This window comes from Atractosteus spatula, chromosome 14 (genome assembly GCF_055471065.1).
Source record: "Atractosteus spatula isolate fAtrSpa1 chromosome 14, fAtrSpa1.hap1, whole genome shotgun sequence".
Classification (NCBI taxonomy): domain Eukaryota; kingdom Metazoa; phylum Chordata; class Actinopteri; order Semionotiformes; family Lepisosteidae; genus Atractosteus; species Atractosteus spatula.
In genome coordinates this window covers 16728623-16746687 of record NC_142719.1, presented here as the reverse complement: position 1 = coordinate 16746687, position 18065 = coordinate 16728623, and the positions used below count along the sequence as shown (strand labels likewise).

General features: G+C 46.5%; 1 long non-coding RNA gene across 1 annotated transcript; it reads left to right on the top strand.

The window, feature by feature from the left end:
* The first annotated feature begins 6367 nt into the window (after positions 1-6367).
* Positions 6368-9566, top strand: LOC148820782 (uncharacterized). Its single transcript, XR_016094157.1, has 2 exons — positions 6368-6468; positions 6935-9566. It is a non-coding gene; the product is annotated as an uncharacterized LOC148820782 (long non-coding RNA).
* The last annotated feature ends 8499 nt before the right edge of the window (positions 9567-18065 follow it).

The following is an 18065-nucleotide window of genomic DNA, read 5'->3' as shown; positions in this document are numbered from 1 at the left end:
GAAGCTGAACTACAATTTGACTTTACTGGTAACTTAAGATTCTGAGCTTCAAACGACATTTAGAAACTCTTTGTACTTTAAATGTATTTATAAAGTTAGAACAGAGAGAGAGAGATGTGATAATATGTCATTTGTACAGTAGATTAATTGGGTGCTAGTAACAAAGCCCTTATCCTGACCATGGCCTGAACCCTAGTGTTAAGAATATGTCATCACCTTTCTGACTGTCTATAACATTTGAGAACATGTAAATAGCCTGTTCATATATTGTTCTTAAAATGTGGTTCACTAATACCTGCGCTCACCAGTTATCACCCTGGCAATGTCTTTCAAGATTTTTAGCACATGCGTCAAAGTTGTCCTCTTTTGTATTGTTTTGTTGAAAAACTTCAGCTGCGTAGGTGAAACCAGCTGGCATTTCAACAGTAAACCAATTTCCCCCCGGGGCACAGGAGAGCGATGACACCACAACTGAGGGGTCACTTTGTTTCCCAGGCCATTACTGACGTTAGATGATCGCGACCGTGCTTGTGGGTTTTTATTTTATTTCGGTTGGTTATCCGGCGCTCAGGAATGGGGCGGAAATGATTCTCCCATCCGCTGGCTGCCTGCCCACCCCCCTCCCAGCCCATTCCAACGCAGACCAAGCATTGCAACGAAACCACAGTCACACACAGCCTGGACACTAATGAGACATGAAGACTCGGACCTCTGCTCTTCAGCTATGCCACTCATTAAGGATTTATTGTAAGTGGCAGATGGTTTGATTCAGCCTTAGTCAAGCGGATTACTGCCAGTGATGAAAGCGATGCACGCAGTGACCAAATGCAGTAAAGATGACATCAAAGTTTGGAGAGCCTTGAGTAAACAGCCCTCAGCCTGATTGTCTTTTACTTTCTGTTTCCGAAACACGAAGGCAAACAAACCTTAGCCTTATGCTGTCTTTCTTCTGTGTCATTGTTTAAAAACAGGTCCATAAAAAAAGATCAAGGAAGAGTGCAGTTCCTTTAAGAAAACAGTATGTGGGAGGTGAATATGCTTGTGGTGATGATGATATTGAGATTGCGTTTTTCATCCACTGAGGGGAATGTGACTTTAAGGAGAGAAAAACACTTTTACAGGTGCTGTGTAAATTGGATGTTGAAGCTTTATTTTATGTTAGAAAGGGCATTGATGGGATTCAGAAAACCGGGCCCTGTTAAATCAGTCTTTAGCATATAAGGACTTGTCTAGTTTTCCTGTAAAACCTCAGCATCCTGTTGTATAAATAGCAGCCTTCCCCACAAGTGCCCGTGTCTGGTCCAGTATGGCATATGAGGTAGCTCATACTGCTGTGTTAGAGTTGGCTCCACTTTGTGCCCGGTGTTGTGTTCTATGCACAACAATCTCTGTGCCAAGGCCACACATATTAACAGGACAGGGCAGGCTCTGTTGTGCTCTCTTATAGTCCAGAAGTTCCAAAATCATGTTGAGCCTTGAGGCTTCCACAAGGTGACTTAGTCAGAACCAAAAATGAGCGAAAGTAGCCGAACCGATGCACAGGAACCTTGAGCAAGGAAGGCAATAAAATTTGAGGTAGCACATTAGTAAGTTGCAAATTCCTTCAATCCATTCATCCATTTTCTACTCAAATCAGGGTCATGGGGGGAGCCAGAGCCTATCCCAGCAGGCAACAGGTGCAAGGCAGGGTACACCTTAGACAGAACTCCAGTCCATCCTAGGGCATCCCAGACATGCACTCACACCAGTGCCAATTTTGCAGAAGCCAGATAACATCTTTGGACTATGGGGAAGAAACAAGAGCATCTTGAGGAAACCCACACAAACACAGGGAGAACATACAAACTCCACACAGACAGCAACCCAGGCCCAGAATTGAACCCAGGGCCTTAGAGTGGCATGGCAGTAATGCTAACCAATGCGCCACTATGCCACCCCAATTTTGCAAATTACATTCTCTAAATACTATTAACAAGCAACTCTGCATTAGTGATACACTTAGAAATAGGAATGGCTAAATAAGGTCAATTTTAAATAAGGTGACTTTTTTAATACACATGCAGTCAGCCTTTAGGAAAGGCCAACAATTTGTGCTTCAGTATTGCTTCATTATTATGTTGCAAGTTATAAAGAATTATAACTTGTTATAAAGAGTTTTCGAAATACCTCAGCAGGCTGTATGTTTTTGACCGGCTGTAAGAGCTGCTCACCCCAGACACCGGGATGAATGGGACAGGGGAAGACAGACAGAGGGATATCTGTATTATGGCATTTTGGGGTACAAGCTCGTGAATTCATGGTAAAAACGCAGAGGGTGATGGGAAACCACAGCAAAGCAGAAGAGCTTCCTAGAATTAAATATTCCAAAGCTGTGGAAAAACTGCCATCATGCTGAGTGAGAAAAAAACCCAACTCTGGGTTTAAAGAAGTAAATCGGTGAAATGTTGCACATTATTTTTTAAGTTTCTAAATATCTAGCTTGGCCCTCTTCTTTCATGGCTTGTGTGGGAGTAGATAATATTCAGTGGGAAAAAATGCAAAGTCCCTGTTTTACTCTCTCTGGATTGGGAAACAAGTCTAGTGTTCAGCCAGTACCCTCTCATCACCCCCAAATCTGGCAGAGGAGGGATCTGGGAGCGGACAGCGAATGTGAGCACCCCCACAGCCACACAGCAAGAACAGCCTTTTAGAAAAGATTTCCACGATGGCACGCAACGAGGCCACGGTTAGTAAGTAAGTCGTGTTTGCAGAGGATACCAAAGCAGGAGGATCAGCAAATTCAGACAGATCCAGATCAAATTCAGGACGGCAAACACCTGTCACATGATGATTAATGTGGGCAAAGGCAGGGTTTTGCGAGCAGGTTTCAAACACAGAAAGTATGAAGACAAACTTGGGAATCACTCACCATGAAGAGGCTAGTTATGAAAAAGACTTGTATTAATATAGACACATCGTATACATCTTCTAGACAATGTGGGGAAGCACTTAAAAAGGCAAACAAAATATTAGGGTTTGTAGTTCAGAGGGCCGTTGTGTTACAATTGTATAATGCACTAGCACGGCCTTATTTAGAATAGTACAATATTAACCCCCATGTTTGAAAAAAGGTGCTGCTGCTCTGGAATCAAGAGCAACAAAATACAATATAATCCCGGGTTTGAAGGACTTTCCTGCACTGACAACCCTAACCAGAGGGCTCCTTTAAAACTATCAGTGAAACACGAACCAATGGACAGAACTGGAAATGACGCAGAAGTGGATTCAAACTGAGAACAGGAGGCACGTCTTTACCCAAAGAGTGGTGGGAGTGTGGATCAGGCTACCCAGCCATGTGGTTGAAGCCCATACTCTGGCAGAAACAGCTGGAGGAGACGCTGGAATAAGTTGGCTACAACTTCAAACAGGCATAGATGGCCCAAATAGCCTCCTCTTCTTTGTAACCAATTTTATGTACTTAAAAAACACAATGGATAAACGCCCCTAACCCCCCATCTTCCTTTCACTTTTTTAAGTCTCCCTGCCTGCAGAAGGTGTCAAAGGCAAAGATCAACGGTAGACAGAAATCTAGGGAAACGTTTTCGATGAATGATTGTCAAGGCTTGATCCCTAAAGGCTTAACGGACTTTCCCATTAGGAATGGTTTGGAGTTCAACACGTCAGTTAACATGGAATTACTGCGGCAGTAATTGCTGGGATCTATATTGATGTACAGTATGTAAATAGACTGCACTCAATTGTGGTTTTCTGTGCAATTTGCATTTGTTGATTATATATAATAATGTATTTGGAAGTGTTTTAATTCCTCTAGCGGAGCAGCCCCCAGAGCGCAGTGTGCTCTCTTTCATGTCTAATTGTTTACTCCTCAAAGCGATTATTTCCAACAGCGATCCTCGGATTGTTCTCATTAAGGATGGGATACATGTCGGCCATCAGGATCTCGTTTCAAGAGTCCCGAAAGAAGGATCCGCTTAAACGCAAACTAGACAATGCTGTGTGGTCCCATCCTCCTCACCCTATCCCCTCTCTCCCCCTTTCTAAAAATATTGAATAAAGATGTTTTGCCTTAAAAAAACCCTCATTCTAATATTGCTCTAAATTTTCCGGGAGAATACCAGATAATGTATTGTTATTATTACACGAAAACCAACACCGACAATATCAGCTTCCCAGTCTCCAGTGCAGGTCTGCCACACTGTGCTATTCTGACGGAACACGTGGTCTGCTGGACAGCCCAGAACCGCTCGCGCTCGGTAGGAAGTCTCGCTTCCTGTCTCGAGCCCTGGTGGGCGGCTCCCTGCCCCCACTTCTCTCTGCCGCCTGGGTGGGATATCGGCCCTGACTGGGGAGGGGATACAGGTAATGCTGTGCCCATTTCGGAAACAATAAAACAGTTTACACAAGTGAAAGTTATGGACTGATTTAGCCGGGGATTTATCCAAAGCGATTTATACTTGTGCCGATTTACACAGCTGATTATCTTTTAATGCAGTCATTTGGGTGTAGTATCTTACTTAAGGTCCCAGTGGCAGTAAAGCTTTCCAACCATTTGCCTTAATGGGTCGATGGAAGCACGGGGTGGAGGGATTTTCACCTGTCGCCAGCCGTGTCCTAAATCCGGTCTCCGCTGCAGAGACCTCCGGGTCGCGGCAGCGTGGAGCACAATTTAATTCCACGTAAGTAACGGCTACACGTAGGTCAGATTCGAAGACTTGGCAACTGAGGCTGGGCCAGCACAGAAAAGGCCTTTGCACAGATAGTGGAAACAGAGAAGGAGCTCCCCACAAGCTTGATTGCTGAAACGGACTTCACAGGTTCCTTTAAGAGCTGGAGGAACTTATGGACTTCTCGTGTCATTAAGCCAACTAGCAGCTCTATAGTTGAATGGTTTGTGATCTTCCTCATGTTCTTAGGGCATCCATGTCGTGATTCTCTGAGCCAAGCCTGGGCCAACACGCGAGTCAGTGGAATTAAGGCAAATTAATTACAGAACTGATTTGTCCATTTATCCAATTAACCATTGTTTGTTTGTTTGTCCGTTTGCAGGTCACAGGCAATTGCTGATTAAAAAGAGGTCTTTTTCTCCAGAGGCCTAACATCTGGGAAAACAAAGAAAATAAATCATTTTTTTTGCCGGGATGAAAGTGGGAGTAACTGTACGGCCCCCCCGGAGGGGGGCTGAGACGAGCTTGGTGTAAACCATATGCAGAAAATCAAAAAGACGCAGACATGAAATGCTTTCTTGTTGATACTTCTCTTAATTCTTTCCTTGAGAAGCTGTTTTTGCTTTCCCAGGATGCTCTAATCCCTGCGTCAGCGCCTCTCCCCCAGATGGCCACATGGAAGCCTTAACGTGTTCCAGTCGGGCCCCGAGTGTCCCCCCCCCCCTCGGCCGCCTGGCCTTCCCGAAGAGAAAGGTCGCGCACGTCTCCAGACACGGCGCGCCGTCGCCCGTTTCACACGCGGCCTGCGCCCGCCGCGTCTCCCTCCCCGCAGAACCGGCTCTCGTCTGAGGAGCGCGTCTCCCCGCTCGGGTGATTTTGTATTTCTCATGATGTAAGACGGCGTGCATGTGGTGCGAAATTTCTCCTTCGGATTCCGACTGCTCTCTCCTGGAGGAGGATGACCAAGAATCCCAGTTATGTTCCCGCCATGCAGGAGATGTTTTTCTTTGCCGTCGACTCCTGCGCTCCTGTGTGCTGTGATTGACAGTAGCCTGACTTTTGCCGGGTGTCCTGGAAGCCCCCCCCCCCCTCCTCGCCGGCCCGCTGGATCGGGCAGTTCATCCATCCATCCACTGTCGCAAGGCCGGGTTGTGACACTACCCATAACTCCTCAACGCCCGCACGACGGGCGCGCTTTGTTTAGGAATGATCGGAGTGGAGAGGTGGAAATGGCTCTGGCAAAACTGCTGAGCACAAAATGGAGAGGCCACAAACACCTCTTTGTCTTGCATGTTTGAGCCGCCTGCATCAAGCAGGGTGTGAAGCAGATGGTCATGCGGTGGATCCTGTAGGCTGATATTATTATGTGGGTTTGGACCACTGCGCCATTTTTGTTTGTTTGTGTTTGGACGGGGCGGGGGGGGGGGTGCTAGATTGAAACGGAGAGGAGAGCCGTCGTACGTGTTAATTGGATGTCCGCGGTTTCCCACCAAATTGAAATCATGTTTGCAGTCGCTGGTGTGCGCGGTTGTGTACGACGAAAGGCCGCAATACAAGCCTTGACGCAGTTCAGACGTCCCCAGTTCTCTGCCTTGGCCCAGCGCGAGCTCAGTCCGCAAAGCACCGAGGACTGCGTGTTCGAAATTGTGCTCGACTGTGTTCCATCCCGCCTCCCCCTGGGCTGTGCGATGGAGTGTTTCTCTGTGGGGAATTCCTCCAGACGTGCGCTCCTTCATCAGCGAGACTCTTGAGTGCCGCCCAGGCCGAGAACCTCTTTTCATCAGAGGGCTCTAAATTAAAACCCGTAAGTGCTTTTAACGACAGCGAAAATGTAAGGCTCCTCTGTGTCCCGGTGCCCCTCGACCAGCCCCCCTGGTCTCCTCTCTCCTCTCAAACGCACGCCCACTTAGACAGAACAATATTTAGACAGGTGTTCTTTTCAATATTTCATCTTCAAACTCCCGAAGGCAGGATCAGGGGGCAAGCTGGAAGGGCATGTTTGGAAAAGCAGGGGATTCCACTTATGTAATCCCCTGGAAAAGGACTTTCTCAGGATCTGTACTGCTTAGAGTCAGGAGGATTCAAAGCAGAATCTAGCGCTGCACTTCGATCTCCAGCAATCACATATTCTTAACTGCTAAAATGACCATTTTTTTTTTGCTGCTGTGTTTCGCCCCCCCCCCCCGCTTACTTGACAAACTTCGGAGTCCGCATCTGGACGGCAGATGTGTGTCCCAGAGCGTGTTCTTTTTTCCCCTCTTTCTTTTCAGAAACCCGAGACCCGTGCTAATCCCACCCCCCCAAAAAAACGGACCACCCACAGTCGGAAACGCCTCTCTCTTACACCAGTGCGGGCCGGCTCTGGAGAGCAGGAGAGAGGACGAAATGAGCACAGTCATGTGACTGTGTGCGCTGGTGGCTCTGCTGGTCTCGGGCAGGGTTGTTCTGTAAGAAAGGAAGGGGCAGTCGTGCCTGAGAAGGTATAAGTTGCTCACCAGTTGCTTTTGCTTACTGTGACTCGACACAAAGTGCTGCACCACCTCTCCTGCTTTAAATACCCCCCCCCCTTCCTTTGTCTGTCTTCCTTTGTCTGTCTGTCTCTTAACAGTCTCTGCATTTGCCCCAGCCCTTCTTCACTCGCTCTTGGTGCCATATAGCGCCTTTTCATCGTGGGCCCCATCTCAAAGTGCTTTTGCACGAGCGGTTACCTGCACAGCAGAAGGGTGAACTGCAGCCATTGTGTTAAAGAACAACAGAGAGGTATGGTTTGGGTTAAAACTTATTGATGTAGGTCACTCCCGGAGTTAAGGGTCCAGTCACGAGGTTTCCAGAATAAGCAGGTAGACTGAAGGAAGGTCAAGGTTTTAACACATTGAAAACATCAATTTCTCCTCTCTAGTCCATCAGACATGTTTCAATTTCTTAGTCTCTCCAAGTGCCTCAGCTCTTATCGCCACCCCCTGCCTCCCTCCCTCTCCTCCAGTCTCTCAGCTCTAGTCACCCCCTGCCTCCCTCTCCTCCAGTCTTTCAGCTCTAACCACCCCCTGCCTCTCTCTCCTCTAGTCTCTCAGCTCTAACCACCCCCTGCCTCTCTGTCCTCCAGTCTCTCAGCTCTAACCACCCCCTGCCTCTCTCTCCTCCAGTCTCTCAGGTCTAGTCACTCCCTGCCTCCCTCTCCTCCAGTCTCTCAGCTCTAACCACCCCCTGCCTCTCTGTCCTCCAGTGCCTCAGCTCTTATCGATACTGAGTACCCTGCGCCTTTCCCTCCTGGAGCTAATAAGCTAAAACAGGTTATACTCCAGTGGTGGAAATAGCGTGTCAGATAACACAGAGACTCGTTCATCATCCTCTTCTTCTGCAATGATGCAATGTTTTGGCAATGTTAGCTGGCCAAAATATGCATTTTTTTTTAAGTTGAGTGTGGAAATTCTTCTGACATTAATGTATTAAGTGTTTTTATTTTTTTAGGGAATGGGGATGCTTTCCAGGAACATGCTGTCTTTACATAAGTGAGGGTAGGATGCTTTCCATTTCACAATGACATCTGTTGCTGTATTGCTGACGAGCGCAACACAAAGGCAAGAACTTTGTCGGGACCCTACAATGCGGTAATGGTATGGCTCCATCTAGCGGTATAATTTTAGTACTACAGCAAAATTAAAATGCGCTCTTTCGAAAGAGGCATCACTGACGACAAACACATAAGCTGCTTCGAAACAGAATAAGACTTGCTTTTACGTTTTATATTTGCTTCTGTGCCCACTGTTGTTTTCCATTTCTAGAATGCATAGTAGTATTTCTTACTTGATCTGCTGTCGGTTTCATTCTCTTGTGTCACCATTAAAGCCAGTGTAACCAGCTTGTGGCTTGATCCAGTCACATCTCAGAAGCCAGGTCAGTCTTGGTGTGATGGGTACTGGGACAGGGGACCTCTGGTGTAGGAGCTGTAGCCCTTCTGATGTCAGATTCCATGGCGCTGTTCCTGTGTTAAACTGTGTTCAACCCAGTGATCTTGGCTCTGGGGTTGTGGGGCCTCTCTTAATACCCACCTTAATTGAGGTGGGGGAACAGTTTTTGCTCCTCCTAATCTCTCCTCCAGGGCTGACACTCACTCTCCTTTGAAAAGTGCCTGGCTTCCTTAATAACCTAGTGGTCATGACCTCAGTTTAACAGCACCTACATAATCATTCTGACTGCGGCAATGGTTTGGAAATTCAGGCCCAGTAGGATGAGTGCCACCCACTGGTCTGCCAACACCACATAGAGCAGCAAACTGGACTCCCTTGGAGGTCTGCTGTTCCTTGTACTGACCAGGCCCAGTCATGCTTGGGCATTGCATGACCACCTTCCAAATTAACAACACTAAGAAATGATAAATCTGTTAAATTTTGAATATGAATGTCGCCAGCAGGGAAAAAAAATATTTTTTTGTGTTTGGACGTTAAACAACCTTGCAATCAAATTGTACATATTCTGTGTCAAATAAGTAGAACTCTAGAGTTGCAAAGAAAGGCATTGATGCTTTTTATTCATAAAAAATACAGTTTTACTAGCTTTCACGAATGTAATTGCAGCTAGCCTGGCAATGACATGCTTTTTGAAGTGAACTGATTCATCTTGGTAAGAAACTGTAAAGTTCCCGGTGAATTACCCTAATTCAGGCAGGCAGCACCTACCTCTGTAGGTCCATAGATATGTGTGTTTTCCAACATACGTCTGCAGTATATGCAATGAAACTATTGTCATTGGTTGAGTCTAGCTTCTGCTAAGATTTTCTATAGCTCATTGTACATGGTGTCAGGGAGATGATGTGCTTACACAGTGAAATCAAACAGTAAAGCATATTGTACCTTTGAAAACCCTGTTGAACAAGGCAAGGTAAGTTAATAGTGTCACTAAAAATCAAGCTGAGAAATATAAATTTGCTTCAGCAGTGAGATAGGCCAGAGGTGGCTCTCTCTTTGGCAGTAGGGGGTGTTGTAATTTCTGGAATTTGCCCTTGTTAGCAAGACTGTCCCTTGTACAGTCAGACAAAAACTCGGCCATGTCCCTCACTGTCAGTCGGAAACACAACCCCTCCATTTTGTGTATAAAGAATGAATTATGAGCGCTCATTGCTCACACCTGCACTGTGCCAGATATCCTGTTTGGAAACTGGCCTGGCTGTCCAACAGCCCTTAACACTGCTACCCCAGCAGGAAGTAAGACAGGAAACAGCTGTCCCCAGCATCCGCCCAGTCCCTCCAGGTGCATCCTGGGAACCCAGTGCTCTGCAACAGACAAAAATCTTTTTAAAGGCACACGTTGGGTAGAGTCCCTCAGAGCGATTTTAATTTCCTTTATTGCAGAAGAGAACTGATGCCTTATCAGGCAGATAGTGACTATTGCCTGGGACAAGCAGCCAGATGACCTGCTTCTTTGCCTGCATTGTTTCAGACTTAGGCTGGATCACAGATTGACTGACAACTCTTTAAACGTTTGCTGTGATATAATGCAGGGCAAAGAGTAGTGAAGTACATTGAAACATTGTAAAAATGGTGATGTACAGAAAGCTGTGGAACAGCATGATGTGTTGTAAACCATAACAAAGCCAAACTAAAGGCCATAATCATGCATTATTTAAAGGGCATTTAAATCAAGTACATTACTAGTGCCAGATAGAAAAGGCAGATCCCTTGTACATAACTTGATAAGCAACTTTGAGCAAAGCAGTAGTGGATCCCAGGAGAGCTTATGATGTTGTGCATTCAGATGTCCATAAAGTGTTTGTTAAAGTTCTGTTCAGAAGCTGAGATATAAGAAATATAGGAATCAAATGTAATGTGTATAAATGGTTTAAGAACGAATAAATGCATAGAAAATGAGAGGTAAGAAACCTTTAACATAAGTGATTAGTGGAGTACCACAGAGATCAGTATTAGGTCCACTGTTTTCCTTAATTAATGTCAGTGGTCTTGACTGCGACATTGTAAGTCTGTGACATTTGCAGATGATGATAAAATAGGAGAGACAGCTGGAGAAGTGGCAAACAAATTTCTATACAAGACATGGACACTATTTTACACTGGGCAGACACCTGGCAAAAGAAATGTAATTTAGACAAGTATAAAGTAATGCATGCATGTAGTAAAAATGACCTCTGTATATATCAGAAAGGTGGCATTGAGTGTCTAGTCTTTATCTGTGGAGTGAAGGGTGATCTGTGGATGTGAACACACACAACACTCTCATACAACACAAAAGCTTTGCCCTTCACCAAGGCCTTCTGGGGGTCTGCCTGGAGCTGGAAAGGGAGCGAAAGAACCCTGTGACTTTTTAGGAGATAGACTTAAAATAATCAGGCCTGGAGTTTCATAGGCTTAGCCAGGGGGAAGGAGAGCAGACAGATCTCTTTCACAAATTCAAATAGCATTATTGGCATGACCGAAGAATTACAGCGCTGCCAAAGCAGGTGCAATAAACACAGCATTCGCAGACAGTTCGGACATATTATTGGACATTTGCATACATCACATCACACATTGCTCTTTAGTTTTAAGTGAAAATGGGTAGATGTCAGGTTTGCAAGATTTGCAAGTCCTGGCCGCAGACCAGCATCGCCTTGCTCATTGGGCCCAGTAGAGAGGGGTGATTGTCTGTAAGCCAGGTTATAGTTGCTAGTGTCTGATGGGCACAGCTGGTTTCCAGTGGACTGACCCTGGTTCGGTAGACGATTGTGTTGGTGAGGGACATTGACTCGGCTTCAGCTGCCCCCCTGCTGCGGAGTGAGAGCAGCCGGATTGAGGGAGCTGCCCCTCATCTTCCTTGTTTGCCGTGACAGCTGCGCAGGCGACGCCGCTGACCCAACACCGGCCCAGCACCAGTGGCGCAAAGCGATCACGGCAGCAGAGGAGGCCGACGTGGAAACTCTGGAGGCTGCAAGACCCTGCCTGTGGGTTTTCGGGATGGCTGAAGTTCTGCGTGGATTGGACCGTCCTTGAAATGACCCGTTCGCCCCGTATCTGTCGTGGAACAGCAGAGCGCGCCAGCCGGTGGGTTGCAAATGTTTGTCACTTTCTCCATGAAATTTACTCCCAATATTGCCGCGGACAAATTAGGCCAGGCGATCGCTATCACTGCTACACAATGGTGTTTATCGCCAGGGAGGAAGCCTGTGTCTGCAGTGCTGTGGGGGGGCGGGGTATCTTGTGCAGGCCGGCTGGGAGGTGAGGGGGCTGCGCAGGGGGGCGGGGGGGTTGCAGGGACAAGCGAGGAGGGGAATTGATCCAGGTCATGGCAGGAGTCCCACTTGCCTAAGTCCCATCAGGACTACAAGTAGAGTGAAAAACCTCAGTCGAATGCAGTTGGCTAAAACGTGACATGTTAAATGGCTAAATTGAACAGACATTGGGTGTTCTGTCACTCAGGACTGTCAAGACTGTAATGATGCACTCAGTTATAGCACGTGCCAATCTTTCAAAACAGCAGTGCATGTGGAGAATATAACAGTTTTCCACTCGGACAAAAGTATGTTACTATAGGCAAGCTTTGTTGGAAGAGGGAGGGGGTCTCACACTGAACAACAGAAAGGGGAGGCAAGTGTAGCCATCTTTTCTCATGTGGTTCCTTTGCTAATCACTTGATCAATTCCCGTCTATTGACAGAACGGCTGGGCATTTTGATTAAGGCTTCCATGACTCGCAAAGGAAAGAAGAACCAAATTGAAAAGCAATAATCGTCTTCCTTTTTTTCGGCCTTTTAAAAATAACCAAGAATTCCTTACAAACTTGTGTCATACGGGTTATGATCTTGTTCTTGAGATCAGTAAATTAGTGGCGTTTTGGAAACTGAGATTTGAAACTGTGCGTGTGTGTGCATGTGCGTTCATGTCTATGTCCGTGGGTGTGCATGTGCGTGGGTGCTCATGCGTGTGTCCAAGTGTGTGTGTGTGCGCATGTGTATGTCCGTGCATGTGTGTGTATGCGTGTCCATGCATGTGCATGTGTGTGCGTGTGCATATGCGTGTCTGCATGTGTGAGTGTCTGTGCAAGTGTGCGTGTGTGAATGTGTGCGTGCGTGCTGCATTGTGTTTTGTTTTCTCTCAAACTTTCTAAACAGGCCATTAAGCTGTCGCACAGGCACTCGAATCACATCCTGTGGGTATTGTCCATTCCTCCCTCTGTCTCCCACGCCACGCTAGACATCCAGGAAAGCCTGTAAATCTCAGCTCAGCAAAAGGTGTGTGTCTTTGTCTGGGTGTGTGTGTGTGCGCGTGTGTTGCTTCTGTGTGTATGTGTGTCCAAGGCAGAGAGATGTTTGTGGGTGACGGAATCTCCAAGGCAACCAATCAGTCTCCCATAGAGGCTGCTTTCACTGGAATAGCCTGCATTTCTTCCTCATCGGGCGCAGAGGAAATTTTTGGAAAGGGAAGTGGAGACAGTGAAAAATAATTAAAAAAAATGTTTCAAAACAGTTGTCATATTTTCCACCTCCTCCTCCTCCCCCTGCCTCATCCCACCAGCCTCTCATACAGGGCCTTATTCCTGGGCACTTCCTGTGACTCCCACTGTCCTCAGCAAGGAGAGCCAGGGATCTGTTAGTCAAAGGGCTGCTGAGTGGGACTTTAGGTTTTATTGGAAATGTGTTTAAAAAAGCCAAGAGAAACAATAAGCGCACAGCACCTCTGGCCTGTTATTGTGGCTGTTGTTTTAGAATTGGTAGAAAAATAACAGCCCGTTAAAAAAAGAAAAGAAAACACATCCACGTTTTGATTTTTCTCCAAGGAAAAATCAGAATTACTGTTTTTATTTCGGCTCCCGGATTCCACAGTCTCCCAGACCGTGTCAGTGCTGTAGGTGAGCTGTTCAGCCGCTCCAGCGTCTGACCCTCCAGAATACATCTCCGTTCAAAAACAAATGGAAACAAAGAAGAAACAGTCACTCGCGTCATGCCTTTGGAATTCAGTCAGCGCGTCTTTAGCGTGAACCAGTTTTTTATTAAGGTTGTTTTTTTTTCCTGGCACCAAAAAAAAACCCAAGAACAAAACAGCACAATGTCAGCCCCCCCCCCCCCCCCTCCCTTATCGGTGCTGCTTCAGGATTCTACCACACTTTGCTAACAGTACCATGCAAGAAGCATGCCAAGACCTCACTGTCCCACCCCCAGGCAATATGGGTCCGAGCACAGCAGCTCTATAGAACTAGTGTCAACAGTGCCAGGACAGGCGACAATGGTGCCAAGTGAAGGGATGTTGAGGTACCAGTCAGCTCAGGGTCTCATATTGCAGAAGACAAAATAACAAACCCTGCTATCCTGCTAGGAGTTGATTCATTGGATTCTCGGATCTCAAATCAAAAAGTGACCGGCCTCTTGTTCCAAGCGGGATGAGTTTCTGAGTTAAGGTCTCTTGCGCTTCCACAGATATGTGACATTTTTTTTAACAGCCAGCTCTCAGCATGTTTTGCGGGGGTTTTTTTCTGTTTGCATGTCGGTTTGTTCTCTTGATCTGAGCAATACTGATACAGGTCCTGCTGTGTTTCGGGGCCTGGCGTCGGATTTGACAAGTCATGTGCATCCAGGAGAAACTGCAGGTGTGGCTCTTTTATAGACACACACGTGGGTTCAGAAAAATGCACATCAGTATCTTGTCATCTTGTCAGAAGAGAAAGAAATATGCTAGAAAGCAACTTTGTGCATTTATACAAACTTAAAATAGCAACACAAAACACATTTCCTGCCTTTATACCATGGCACCAAAAGCAGAGTAATGTGTAGTCAATCACAGTAAAATCATCAGAGAATAGTAGTGACCAGCAAACTAAAGTAAAAGTGTTGTACAAGCATGACAAAACTGCATAGAGACCATGCAAGCCTATCATAGCAAAATTTTGTAGGGCTGTAATGGTAATAATACATATTTGTGTCTCTTTAATTTGCTGCAAAGATTTTATAGATGAATCGGAGGTGATTAAGAGTAATTAAGTACATGTGCACAAGACTCATGCAGCAATGTGACCTTGCTAATTGCTCTTTTCAGTCTGGGTTTAGGATGCTCTTCGTCTCCACATCCCTGGGAATCAACACAGGCTGAGCAGTTGACTCTGCCAAGCCTCTCCAGAGGCTCATGGATCGAGCTCCCTGGCTCTGCCGGCATCTGCCTGGGCGTCTCTCGGAGCTGAGCCGCGAAGCCGAGCCTCTTCCTGCTCCGCGTCTCGGATGAGAGGTGAGGCCCTCTGTGCTGTTGGCTGTGCCTTCCCAGGTGCTTGTGCAAAACTTGCCTCCTGGTCTGCCCAAGAGGCTGCTCTGACCCCCTGACTAGTTCTCAGGCCTTTCGTTGTGATCCGGCCGGGGCCTGAGAGTGAAACTGAGAGCGCGAGTCGCTGTGCTTCGCCTGCTCCGAGGAGGATGTGACCCGACGCAAAGCTCTGCCTATTTTTAAAATCAGAGGTGTGCAAAAATAATCATTTCTTCTGTCTGCGGTGAGTGCCTGTAATTATCTGTGAGGACAGCAGCTGCTCTTGGCAGCAGGAATGCCTGTGCTGTAGAAGATTTTGCTGCTGCCTTTTTTACAGTATATTGGCCATGTGTCCTGCCACACAAGGGAAGCCAACCTGGGAATCTCCAAATTTTCAGCAATTTTAAAAGTACAGCACCGTATGAGTAATGCCTAGTAGTAATTAATCATTTAGAAGTTCACTGTTTCAGCCACGTAACAGATCAGTTTATCTGGTGTGAAGAGAATTTGTACGTTGATGTGATTCTCTTTGTAAGAAAAAGGAGGATAAACTGCATCTGTAACATGCGTGACGGCAACAGAGCAGACACACAAGATGATATCATTAATACTATCATTTCTCAGAACAGTAATCTAAACATTTTCGTTGTCATGTGTGCGTTGTACAATTCCAAGGGTCCTATCTCACAGAGTAATCATTGTTCCTTTGATATTAATCAAATATCACTTGAATAAATGAAGTTGCACTGAATTGCAAGTCACTGACTGGACCAAACAGGCCAGATGGGTTGGACGGCTTGTTCTCTCTTGCAGCTGTTCTGGCGGGTTTCCTTCAGACCCAATCGGTGACCCCCAGGGCGGATTGAACACGTCCCTGCTGTCTCCAAGTGTGCTGGGGATTAAGGAGCGGCCGTCTAGCTCAGGGTGCTGTTTGAGACGGAGCAAGGAAGCCTTTGCTCCGTCTTGTTCAGCTGCTGCCCTGCCCAGAGAGCTGGGAGACAGAGGAAGGAAGCAGGACCTTCAGGAAGCTCTTGGAGAGGAAAGTTAATCAAATTGCCTGCTTGTTGGATCCAGGCAGCACTGCTGTATTACTGTAAACACATGGCCTCAGCACCATGGGGCTGGGCACGCCCTGCCTATGAGCTGCACTATTATTTCCTATTGAATTCCAATGAAGGCCTCATCAATCCCAGACTGGCTGGAGAAGCTCTCCTGCTCTCCCTCGTCTGGTTTAACTCTCCTGCAACTCTCTACTGAACTGTGCAGACCATGACTGTGTCGCATACTCCTACAGGGTATCTGAAACTAGGTTACTCATTACTAATTAATTTAACCTGTATGGTTTTATTGAACTTTTCTCATATCCTTATGTAATCATTTTTTTGGTGTCTTCAAATGTAAGGTGACACTTCTTAATGTTATTGAACATTCATTGGTCCTATGAAGTCGTAGATATGATGGTTGAGTGAATGAACTAATTAGTAGCTTTATTTCGACTGTTTGCAACTCCATAGATGTTAATGGAGTACTGTACTGGTGATGTGTCAACATGTAGTGTTGATTAAAAGCTATTAAACTGTCACTTGTGACATTTATTAAGTTATTGCAATACCCAGAAATTATTGAATTATATATCAAACATATCTATACATACAATTCAGTCATATCACCCTGCAACTCACAAGTGGCAACCCACTGAAGCTCAGCAGGTGTGAGCCTGGTCAGTACCTGGATGGGAGACCTCCTGGGAAAAGTTAAGGTTGCTGCTGGTGTTAGTGAGGCCAGCAGGGGGCGCTCACCCTGCGGTCAATGTGGCTCCTAATGCCCTACTATACTGTAAAAAGGCACTTCCCTTCAGATGAGACATAAAACCAAGGTCCTGACTCTCTGTGGTCATTAAAAATCCTAGGGAGTTTCTCGAAAAGAGTAGGGGTGTAACCCCGGCGTCCTAGTCAAATTTCCCACTGGCCCTTACCAATCATGGCTTCCTAATAATCCCCATCTATGAATTGGCTTCATCACTCTGTTCTCCTCCCCACTGATAGCTGGTGTGTGTGAGTGTACTGGCACACTATGGCTGCCGTTGCATCATCCAGGTGGGGTTGCACATTGGTGGTGGTGGAGGGGAGTCCCCATTACCTATATAGCACTTTGAGTAGAGTGTCCAGAAAAGCGCTATATAAGTGTAAGCAATTATTATTAATAATTAAAAGTGGTCCTTCATCACACTGCTCAATGCATAGTAGACTGTTCTTCCATCACAAAATCCCTGGGTTCTTTCCCATGAGGACAAGATGTATGTTTTATTGTATATACAGTATGTAGTGCTGCATAAATAGTCCGTTGGTCTTGTCATCATTGAAACGTTTCCTGTCTTTTGACTGAAATACACGATCAGCCATGCGGGCAGACTGTGGAACAGCGATTTTTGCTTGAGGTGCACAGTGAAAGCTGGAGAACATGGCTTTCAAAGTCCTGTGCTGTTTTAAAGGCTGCATACTCACTCGCATCTTTACATACAGGTGAAAATGCGCAGGTGAGACGTCCTTCACTTAACTCTGGTGTCACCTGGCACATTTCTGACTCCGTGCAAGGAGAGCAGCCTCACTGCCTCACTGGACAAAGGGACTTGGCACTTTCAGTGCCCAGTTGGCACTAAAGCCACAATGTCACTGACTGTACTATTGCCATTAGGTTCCATTTTCCTTTCACAAAAAGCTGTAGATGGGCTGTTGACATCTTGAGCAAATGGCGCAGAAAAAGGGAAGTGTTTTCCAGGATTCTGCTTTTTTTTTCCTCTTTTGCAGGATGAAGCTGAGCAGCATCTTTGCAAGGGGCGCCAAATGCCGTCTCACAGTGCACCGCCTGCATGGAGAGCAGAGCTGTGTAAGATAGTCCTCTCCTGTTGTGCGTCCGTCTGTGTGCGCGCGTGCGCGTGCTTGTGTGTGTGTGTGTTGTTCCACTATGTTATAAGCCCATTTCCTTTTGGGATTGCTCCAATTCCCTGTTAGGCAGGACTGACCGGGGGAAAGATGGAGCTGGTTGTCGGGGGGGTGGGGGGGTGGGTTAGGAGTGTGTGTGTGTGTGTGTGGAGGGGGGGGGGGGCGTTTCCTTATCTAACAGGCACAGGCAGCTTTTGAGTCACTTATCAGCTCCAACCACATTGCAAAAGAGCATCCTCTTGTCCA